Here is a 12,354-nt window from a genome sequence, read left to right as displayed (position 1 = left end):
GTCTCCTCCTGAGTCTGAGGTGCAAAGTCTAAAGGTAGCACCTCACGTGTATAACCACAAAACATTGAATGTGCTCCAGGTGGTTAAATAATACTTAGTGCAATATGAAGAGAGAGTTCACTGATTATGTGGCAAATGTCTAAAGGCTACAACTTTCATAAGGAAAGAGATGGGGAGCATTCTTTCAGCATTACTCAGCCTTTTCGAGTGTTGGAACAGAATGCAGAGGGTGACACCCTGTGGTGAGACCTAGAGAAGCAGGCAAATGTTGCTCTCATGGAGCTGGCTGCCCACTACTTGTGTGGTCACTCGGGACAGGAACAGTTGTTGGTGAATGATGTCATACCCCCGGCTGTGAATGATGAATCTGCTTCCTGGACAGAAACGTCCGATTTCTCTCCCACAGATAAACATGATGATTCACACAGAGATATATGCCATGTAAAAGACATCATTGATTACACACACACACACACACACACACACACACACACACACACACACACACACACACACACACACACACACACACACACACACACACACACACACACACACACACACACACACACACACACACACACACACACACACACACACACACACACACACACACACACACACACACACACACAGATGTAGGATCTTAATTTGAGTTTGAATGTATTAACCTAGAAGTGCTTTAAATATTTATCCTATCATGTGCTGTGTTTTGGTTGAATTCTTATTTCCTTATTTGAGTGACTTCCTTTGAATCGGTTGACCTCCTTTGTGGCGACCCCTCATTCAGGGCAGGTTTTGCATGTTATTTTGGCATTAATACATGTCACATATCAGTTTGCAAACAATGTAAACAATTATAATAATCATCATCATTGAGTTAATAAAGCTGCATACCAACTTGGTCTCTTTTTTGCTTTCTTGAGTAAGACAGCTCCAAAATGCAGCCTAGCTCAGTGCTTTCTGTGGTGGTGGGGCAGCCAACGGAGCGAAGGGGTTGGTAATGTTCTCTAGTTGTGCCGCGATTGGCTCAGTGTTCTGTCACTCATGGGGACACCACGTCAGCGCAAAATCTAACGGTAGAACTCAAAAATTCAATTCCCTTGGGTGCTGCCATAGAGTTAAATTAGAAGTGCCCACCCAAGAAGGCTCAAAGATATTGGCCACAGATAAAATTAAGTTAAATCACGTTATATCTATAGTAGCTTTGATTTCACTGATCATGTCAACATCATACTTTCAAAATATTAGCTAGCAAGTTAGCAGTCATCATCATGAATCAAGTCGACAATCTGATGGCAAATCCTTTTCAATCCTTGTCATATGAAGAGAAATAAGGAAGAGAAATTATAGGTAAAACGTATCTGTGCTCATTGGCCATTGGACATTGGACATAAACATTACAGAAATCGCAAATTCAACAATGAGTGGTTTGGAAGGAATCAGTGGCTAACTGCAAGCATTGCAAAGCAATCACTAGCCTGCTATTCAGCGGAGTGGGTGTGTGGTCCAAGTCTGGGTATAAGGGTCTCTTTTTCAAGCTTAAAAGGATAAACATGCAACATTGGCCGTGCTGTCAATCCAGCATGACTTCTGCCGCGTTCAAAACAACTGGAAATTCTGAACTGGGAAATCTGACTATAGTGCTTTCAAGACAACTGGGAACTCGGAAAAAAATCTATCTCCGACTGGGAAAATATGTTTATAACGGTCATCAAACTCGGAATTGCGAGTCGGGAACTCGGGCTTCTTTCTAGAGCTCCGACCTGAAGATCACTAACATCCTCATGATTCAACCTTGTTTTTTTCTGAGTTCCCAGTTGTCTTGAAAGCACCATAAATCCAGAGAATGACAGACTTTGGTGACAAAGTTTAATGACAAAATTTGCCCACGAAGGTTCTCCGCTCCACCATCCTGTTCAAGTGAGTACAGCACAAACAGGTGATTCCAAAAATGTATTTATGCTGCTGCATAAATTATGTAATATGCCAGGGAGATATGTATACTGTAGCTTAGAAGTAATACTAAGTGTATGTTGTGTTTTAAGCTGTTAGCTGTAGGTGGTGCACATGTAGCCTATAACCTGTTTTAGAGAAATGTCATCATCGAATATTGTAAAGAGCTGTCATTGTCTGCTTATGTGCCCCCTTTATTTATCTTACGGTTCTAACTTGGTATACAGGGAGAATACAAAAGTGCTGAACAAATAGTTATATTGACTACGTCCGTCCTAGCTCGCTCATTAATGTCTTAATTGAAATTACGGATTGCCTCTTGTCCGCCTGTCGTCCCCTTATACCATAGTTTGTACATCTCAATTGTTAGTAGAAACCACGTTTGTTTATGCAAGTCAGCAATATCAGCTATGTTTTTTTAAAGGCAGTAAATGAGGCTGAATGAACTGTTTCACTGCCAGACAAGGCTCCGCTGATAGCCAGGTGTAGTAGTAGTAAGGTGTTGGGCCCTAACAGTTTGTGGGCACCGTTTTTCACAGTTATAGTGCAATTAATGTATTGTTTAGTGTTGGGTTGTGTAGAGGCTTTGCTGGCATGCATACAACATATATTTTTGGGGGGCTCCACCAAGATTTACATACTGCTTCTTTTTAGTCTTTGTCTCGTGGGAATGAGTGTTAATCAGGGACCTAAGCCACACCCCCACACCAGGACCATTGGGGCTAACGAGCTGTCCCTGCACAAAGGCAGTTCTCAGACGTTGTTCAGGATATTGAAGTCAGCCACGGGAATGGACAGGTGCCACAAACTGTGCTCAGCCGCACCTCTACTACTGCCGGGGAGAGGGCAAACCTATGGTTTCCAGTACATTACTGTACGTTAATGATGAAGCTTTCTCCACCCTCCCCAAACGTGGCCTGCTACAATGATACTGTTGAGGCTGCGACATCCGCGTCGGAACCCTATGATGCCGACGTGAAGAGCGTTCCATGCCGAACAACTGTGGATTCTAGCATGTATGTGTTGTGAGTGTCGCCGGCTCTGGCCTTGTGTCAATGTTCTGTTGCTTTTGTCCTGTAAACAAACACATTTTGATACTAAGAAGAGAGAAAAGGGGGATATTAAAGAATTTCAAACCCTGATGGTCTGCCTGTGTGTGGTATTGGGATTAAAATAACTTCTTTTTTTTTTATTACACAAGGTTTATTTACAAGTTCAATTGCTTCACATTTTCAAAGTGGCATACAGACATGAATTCTGACATCAGTTCCAAAAAACTCAATGTTTTAGGAGAGTGTACATAACAAATCCACTATACCTCATACTTACACACATCCCAACTGGCACATGCACATGTGTTTTCCACTCACTTAATTACATATTTATGTTAAGTGTCTGTGTTTTGTAGAGTAAGTCTCTAGTCATTCTTTGAACATTATATCCTCACAAACAATGCATTTTACACTTTTTCTTATTTAGTAAACAACCACATTCATAAGACGTTTACAAAAAATGTACAGCCTTTTTGTCGTTATGAGAATAAAAACTGCAGACAACTGAATAGGTTTCCAGAGGAATAATTGATGTAACCCATGACTCTGACTCTCTGCCTGGCGCTGTCTGCCCCTTCATTTCAGTTCTTCTGATGAGGATGGACTCTCTGGGGGCTCCTGGCAGATATGGAGAATAAGATATTTTAGCAGTATCGGCAGGGAATGTGATTAGGCAATGGAAAGGTCATGTGGTCTGTGGCTCGGGTGAGGCAAAAGATAAAGTGCTTTATATCCACCTCATTCTCAGTCTCCGGCTTCCCTGGCAATGATTTCTGTGTCGTGTGAAAAGCCTGGAGAAAGACTATCATTAGCATACCAACAAAAGGAAACCAGCCCAAAGTTATCTATCTGATTAACACTAGTTCCATCACTAGTTTAAGGAATTGGCAGCCATCTCTCTCTCTCCTCCTCTCTCCGCCATAACATGCCACGTGTTGTAATGAAAGAAAGACCTGCAGCTCAGGTGGTTTAAACACACCAGCAAGGGGCACTCCCAGCTGTAAAACAATGAGATGGATCAAGATGCTTTTGAATAGACATGACGTTTACATTTTTTTACCTTTATTTAACTAGGCAAGTCAATTAAGAATAAATTCTTATTTACAATGACTGGCTCTGGCCAGTCTACTCTGGCCAAACCCTCCCCTAACCCGGGACGACGCTGGGCCAATTGTGCGCTGCCCTATGGGACACTCTATCACGGCTGGTTGTGATACAGCCCAGGATCAAACCAGGGTCTGTAGTGACGCCTCTAGCACTGAGATGCAGCGCCTTAGACTGCTGCGCCACTCCTGAGCTCAAAATGAGCAGACTGACGGACGGTGTAATGTCGTCCACCTTTTTGGCTTGTTGAATCTCATCTGTTGACTTGGACCTGTTCTTCACTGTCTGTTTATGAGGAGAGGTTGGTTGAGCCTACATGGGAAACAGGAAAAGGAAATTGTTCAGACAGGATGATGTCACCAATTGACATACTTAAGCCCCCCCCCCCCAATTTTTTTTAAAAATACACTAACTTTATTCTGTGCTGACTCCATAGTAGTCTCTGCTAGCCCCAGGTTATCTACGGTCTGTAGTTCAACGTCAATCTCTATCCACCGATGACTGTTCTTCTGGGAAATAAATCAATAGGAAACAGGACACCAGCTCAGTCAGGGCGCAGACTGAGGCTTCTCTCTGATCAGGGGCTCTCTGTGGTCCCAAGCAGGAAATTAACATAATACATTGTTAGTTTTGTTATGGAGCTTTCTCAATTGCAATAGACTTGGTCTGAAATAGCCTACTAATTTGGAGGCTGTAATGGGCGTAAGTGTATTGCTGAGACTGTCAGACTGACCTTTTATAAACCAAAACGAGTGGTGCAAAGTCAAGGAAACTTATCCCATCACAGTGACAGCCCATAGTCTACTATTAATGTCTCATATAGGGAGGAGTATATTGACCTTGAATAGGAACAAGAGTTACAGATAGTTTGCAGTACAGACTAGATGATATAATATCCACTTCTTTGTCACACACCTCTCTAACCCCTCACGTGCATGCGTATGTGTTTGAATGACATTTCCCATCTGGCTCCCATCAGGTTGTATGTATGATGTGTTGAAGAGGAAGCCAGAAGCAAATGGTGCTGCTTTTTAAGAGAAGACAAACAGTGAGTCATACATACTGTACCTCTCCAGCTATGGGTTTGACACTCTAAAAGCTAATGTGCTCTCTCTGTGTGTGTGTGTGTGTGTGTGTGTGTGTGTGTGTGTGTGTGTGTGTGTGTGTGTGTGTGTGTGTGTGTGTGTGTGTGTGTGTGTGTGTGTGTGTGTGTGTGTGTGTGTGTGTGTGTGTGTGTGTGTGTGTGTGTGTGTGTGTGTGTGTGTGTGTGTGTGTGTGTATTCTGATTCTAGCTTTGAGGAGAGCTCTGAAAGGCTTCAAAGATGAAAACATGTTATCTCATACTTTTGAAGAAAAATAACATCATACAGCCTTGCTTATCATCCCTGAAAATAATATAATAGAGTATTGCCCAAAATACACACCACCATAACATGCAGGAACTAAAGACAGAATGACAGTTCAGAAAGCATCACCATGGCAACAACATGTCGGCAGGAGCCTAGTGGGCTAACTGAAAGAGCCCAACTGTCTGAGAGATACCCCCCTGGGGAAAGTCTTCTGCTACACATGACTGACTGACAGTCACTCACTCATTCAGTCACTCACCCACTCACTCGGTCAGTATGTCAGTCAGTCAGTCTCTCACTCACTCAGTCACTCACTCACTTACTCAATCCCTCAATCCCTCACTCACATAGTCAGTCAATCACTCACTCACTCACTCAGTCACTCACTCACTCACTCACTCACTCACTCACTCACTCACTCACTCACTTACTCCCCGCTGGGCACACTGGTTGAATCAATATTGTTTCAACATAATTTGTCAGTTGTGTGATGTGGCCTCAACCAGTACCGTTTTCATCTCATTTCAACCAGCACTGTAAACATTGAAATTACGGTAAAACTTCAACTTAAATACATTGACTTAACCTTACTAAGAGGTTGCTAAATCAATGGAATTTCCATATAATCATCAGAACAATGTACTTATTCCACATTTTGATGTTACAGCCTGAATTCAAATTATTAATTAATTAAATAGATATTTATTGTCTCTCACTCATCTCCACACAATATCCTATAATGACAAAGTGAAAACATGTTTTTAGAAATGTTTGCAAATTTATTGAAAATGAAATGCATAAATATCTCATTTTCATAAATATTCACACGCCTGAGTCAATACTTTGTAGAAGCACCTTTGGCGGCAATTACAGCTGTGAGTCTTTCTGGGTAAGTCTCTAAGAGCTTTGCACACCTGGATTGTACAATATTTGCCCATTATTCTTTTTTAAATTCTTCAAGCTCTGTCAAGTTGATTGTTGACCATTGCTAGACAGCCATTTTCAAGTCTTGCCATTGATTTTCAAGACGATTTAAGTCAAAGCTGTAACTCGGCCACTCAGGAACATTCAATGTTGTCTTTGTAGGCAACTCCAATGTAGATTTGGCCTTATGTTTTAGGGTATTGTCCTGCTGAAAGGTGAATTTGTTTCCCAGTGATGTTTGAAAGCAGACTGAACCAGGTTTTCCTTTAGGATTTTGACTGTGCTTAGCTCTATTCTGTTGATTTGTATCCTAAAAAAACTCCCTTGTCCTTGCTGATGACAAGCATACCCATAACATGATGCAGCCAGCACTATGCTTGAAAATATGAAGAGTGGTACTCAATGATGTGTTGTGTTGGATTTGCCACAAACATAACGATTTATTTGGACATAAAGTCCATTTCTTTGCCACATTTTTTTGCAGTATTACTTCAGTGCCTTTAAAAAAACATATATATATATATATTCTGTACCGGCTTTTTTCTTTTCACTCTGTCATTTACGTTAGTGTTGTGAAGTAACTACAATGTTGTTGATCCATCCTCAGTCTTCTCTTAACAGCCATTAAACTCTGTAACTGTTTTAAAGTCACCATTGGCCTCTTGGTGAAATCCCTGAGCGATTTCCTTCCTCTCTGGCAGAGTTAGGAAGGACGCCTGTATCTTTGTAGTGACTGGGTGTATTGATACACCATCAAAAAGCCTAATTAATAACTTCACCATTCTCAAAGGGATATTCAATGTCTGTTTTTTTCACATCTACCAATCGGTGCCCTCCTTCGAGGCATTGAAAAACCTCCCTGGTCTTTGTGGTTGAATCTCTGCTTGAAATTCACTACTCGATTGAGAAACTTACCGATAATTGTATTGTAAGGGGGTACAGAGATGAGGCCATTCAAAAATCATGTTAACCACTATTATCGAACATGGAATGAGTCCATGCAACTTATTATACAATTTAATGAGCACATTTTTAATCCTGAACTTATTTAGGCTTGCCATAACAAAGTGGTTGAATTTTTATTGACTCAAGACATTTCAGCTTTTATTTTAGAATGTTCTACAAACACATTTCAACTTTGACATTATGGGGTATTGTGTGTTGGCCAGTGACACAGAATCTCAATTTAATCTATTTTAAATTCAGACCGTAACATAACAAAATGTGGGAAAAGTGAAGGGGTGTGAATACTTTCTGAAGGCACTGTGCTGTACATGTTGAAATTGCGTTGAAAATTCCACATACAAATGTTAAAAATATTTCATTCTATATTCCTATATCGGGTGGTTCAAATGATGTAGAATTGTATATTGATTAGACATATTTTATTTGACCTTGTTTCAATGTTGATAGTAAAACGGTATGTTTGAATCAACGTCATTGCTTCAACGTCATGCTATTAAGAGGTATATTGAAATAAGATGTGAAGCCGCAGGCCAACAATTCCTGCCTGAACATTGAGTCCTTTTGGGTATATGAGGGGTAACGCACTTCAGTGAGAACGAGTCCACCATCCAGATGCCTCCCTCCAAGTACGCTGCTTAGCTTTAGAAACAAGCTTGTGTTAGATTTAACTGAGCTGTCACGTCAACACATTTAGACAGTGGTTGTCAGCTTCCATACTCATTTGTTTAGACTTCCTATTTAACATTGAAAAGTTGAAAGTAACTAACTTGTCTTACACAAGCTGTATGTGAAAGTAAAATAGGACTGAGGTTGGGTTTATGTAGGCTACAATGACATCTGATTTGCCAAACAAAGGACACCATCATTTCAACGTGAAGCTTGGTATACTATTTGCATTTGTATTTATTAAAAAAGAGGAGGACCATGTCTCGCCAGTAACTTGTACAGAAATGGTTGAGAAACGCTTTACTGTACTGTCAGTGTTATATGTCAGCACTACTGCCTGTGTCTAAGAAGGGGGTGCAGACTCAGGGTGTGTGTGTCGATGGCGTGTGTGTGTGTGTGTGTGTGTGTGTGTGTGTGTGTGTGTGTGTGTGTGTGTGTGTGTGTGTGTGTGTGTGTGTGTGTGTGTGTGTGTGTGTGTGTGTGTGTGTGTGTGTGTGTGTGTGTGTGTGTGTGTGTGTGTGTGTGTGTGTGTGTGTGTGTGTGTGTGTGCGTGCGTGCGTGCGGGCAGGCAGGCAGGTGCGTACGTACATGCGTGCGTGCGTATGTGTCTGCGTGATTGGTTTGGTTTCTGGAAGCTGTCTATACCTCCAGACTGTGTGTGGAGTTGGTGGTGAGCACAGTGATGTTGGCTGGTGTGGATAAAATGGCTGCATTCTTGTCCCAGTCCACCTCTGATGCATAGGGTTAGTTAAAGGGTTAGTTATATGGTTAGTTAAAGGGTTAGGTATATGGTTACCTGACAACAGTCATAGTGTCTTAGACTATGACACCTCACCTGACAACAGTCATAGTGTCTTAGACTATGAAGCATCACCTGACAACAGTCATAGTGTCTTAGACTATGACACATCACCTGACAACAGTCATAGTGTCTTAGACTATGACACATCACCTGACAACAGTCATAGTGTCTTAGACTATGACACATCACCTGACAACAGTCATAGTGTCTTAGACTATGACACATCACCTGACAACAGTTATAGTGTCTTAGACTATGACACATCACCTGACAACAGTTATAGTGTCTTAGACTATGACGCATCACCTGACAACAGTCATAGTGTCTTAGACTATGACACATCACCTGACAACAGTCATAGTGCCTTAGACTATGACACATCACCTGACAACAGTCATAGTGTCTTAGACTATGACACATCACCTGACAACAGTTATAGTGTCTTAGACTATGACACATCACCTGACAACAGTTATAGTGTCTTAGACTATGACGCATCACCTGACAACAGTCATAGTGTCTTAGACTATGACACATCACCTGACAACAGTCATAGTGTCTTAGGCTATGACGCATCACCTGACAACAATCATAGTGCCTTAGACTATGACGCATCACCTGACAACAATCATAGTGTCTTAGACTATGACACATCACCTGACAACAGTCATAGTGCCTTAGACTATGACACATCACCTGACATCAATCATAGTGTCTTAGACTATGACGCATCACCTGACAACAATCATAGTGTCTTAGACTATGACACATCACCTGACAACAGTCATAGTGCCTTAGACTATGACACATCACCTGACAACAATCATAGTGTCTTAGACTATGATGCATCACCTGACAACAGTCATAGTGTCTTAGGCTATGACGCATCATCTGACAACAGTCATAGTGTCTTAGACTATGACACATCACCTGACAACAGTCATAGTGTCTTAGGCTATGACACATCACCTGACAACAGTCATAGTGTCTTAGACTATGACGCATCACCTGACAACAGTTATAGTGTCTTAGACTATGACACATCACCTGACAACAATCATAGTGTCTTAGACTATGACGCATCACCTGACAACAGTCATAGTGTCTTAGACTGACACATCACCTGACAACAATCATAGTGTCTTAGACTATGACGCATCACCTGACAACAATCATAGTGTCTTAGACTATGACACATCACCTGACAACAATCATAGTGTCTTAGACTATGACGCATCACCTGACAACAATCATAGTGTCTTAGACTATGACGCATCACCTGACAACAATCATAGTGTCTTAGACTATGACGCATCACCTGACAACAGTCATAGTGTAAAACAACTCCACTAGCCAGTGATGTGGGCTTACTTCCTCGTGTCTTAGACTATGATGCATCACCTGACAAATAAATAAAATAAAATTGTACCTTACCGTGAAATGCTTACTTACAAGCCCTTAACCGACAATGCAGTTCAAGAAATAGAGTTAATGAAATATTTTTTTAATAAACTAAAGTAAAAAAAATCGAATCAATCAAAAAGTAACACTATTAATTTACGTAACAATAACGAGGCTCTATACAGGAGGTACCGGTACCGTGTCAATATGCGGGGGTACAGGTTAGTCAAGGTAATTTTACACTGTGACAACAGTCATAGTGTAAAACAACTCCACTATCAAGTGGTGGGCTGCTGTAAGCTGTTAAAAATACAATGATAAATGTAGAGATACTGTAAATAGCTGACCTCCTCAAGCTTTACAATACTGCAACAAAGCCACGCAAAGGAAGCTTACCTTGCTGTTCTGTATGAAGTCCAGCCCCGGGGAATTTAAGAGTTAGAGTGGGATGTGCAGAATAGTACAAAGACAGTGGTTTCTTTGAAAATCTGTAGCCTACTTGTACACTCTTCTACAATGAGACATAGAACTGCTAAGAGACACGCCTGTGGATGGTTAAGTGGGGTGGCTAAGAGTTCTTCTCTTCTCTCCCTCTTTCTCTCCTCCCCTCTCTGTCTCACTTGTTCCTCTCTCTCCCCTCTACGTAGAACCTGTTAGAGTGATTGCTCCAAGTTATCAGTCTTCACCTCTTTATTTCTCAGTAAATGACACGTCCAGTACTGTATGAAGAGCATCACAGATCCAAATATTCTTCTCTGTGAGCATCCGGTGTGCCGGCGTGGACCAATCACGTCAAGGTATGTGTTTGAGTGTGTTTGTATGAGAGAGACAGAGAGAGACAGAGAGACAGAGAGAGAGAGAGAGAGAGAGAGAGAGAGAGAGAGAGAGAGAGAGAGAGAGAGAGAGAGAGAGAGAGAGAGAGAGGGAGAGAGAGAGAGAATTTTTATTGTTTATTTCACTTTTGTTTATCTATTTCACTTGCTTTGGCAATGTTAACATATGTTCCCCATGCCAATAAAGCCCTTGAATTGAATTGAGAGAGTGGCAGTGGCAGAGATAGGGGGTATTCAATTGTGTGAACAGCAGTTCCAGCTCAAGCTCAACAGGCTAGAAACTACGTCATTAATCCTCCATTATCTCCACCCACCCCCCACACCCCCACACTCACCACTGAGGTCTTGCCCCTCCCTTTCTGTTCTCTCTCTTCTCCTTATCACGAAAGCATTATGGTCATCCTCCTTTTTTATTTGAAGGCATATGGATTGAATACTAACAACCCAACAAGGGAGACTGAAGATAAAAGGCTACCATAAAATAAAATAATATTAGGTTCATGCCATAAACTAATTGCTAGATACCAGCTGATCATAGCACTAATGTCCAGTAGGTTCCCAAACCACTACCTTACCATCCATGTTATAGGTTTTTCTAACAGCAGGGTTTCTCAGCCTGGCGTTGGTGGGGACTCTATCAGCACCACAGAGGGAGCTAGCGTCCACCTCTACAACAGCTGATCTTCTCATCTAAACAACATAGAATACGTTCACAATGTTGGACAAGCCAATAACTTTTTTTAACACCTGAATCCATGTATTGTCCTCAGACAGACAGATTAGACAGACAGACATACAGACAGTCAGACAGACAGACCAAGCAGACAGACAGACAGACAGACAGACAGACAGACAGACAGACAGACAGACAGACAGACAGACAGACAGACAGACAGACAGACAGACAGACAGACAGACAGACCAAGCAGACAGACAGTCAGACCAAGCAGACAGACAAACAGACAGAGCAGACAGACAGACAGTCAGACAGTCAGACCAAGCAGACAGACAGGCAGGCAGAGCAGACAGACAGAACATCAGATAGTCAGGCAAAGCAGACAGACAGACAGACAGACAGTCAGACCAAGCAGACAGACAGACAGACAGTCAGACCAAGCAGACAGACAAACAGACAGAGCAGACAGACAGACAGGCAGGCAGGCAGAGCAGACAGACAGAAAATCAGATAGCCAGGCAAAGCAGACAGACAGACAGACAGTCAGACAGTCAGACCAAGCAGACAGACAGACAGACAGACAGACAGTCAGACAGTCAGACAGACCAGACAGACAGACCAAGTA

This window comes from Salvelinus alpinus, chromosome 24 (genome assembly GCF_045679555.1).
Source record: "Salvelinus alpinus chromosome 24, SLU_Salpinus.1, whole genome shotgun sequence".
NCBI classification, from domain to species: domain Eukaryota; kingdom Metazoa; phylum Chordata; class Actinopteri; order Salmoniformes; family Salmonidae; genus Salvelinus; species Salvelinus alpinus.
This window is presented reverse-complemented; position numbering follows the sequence as displayed.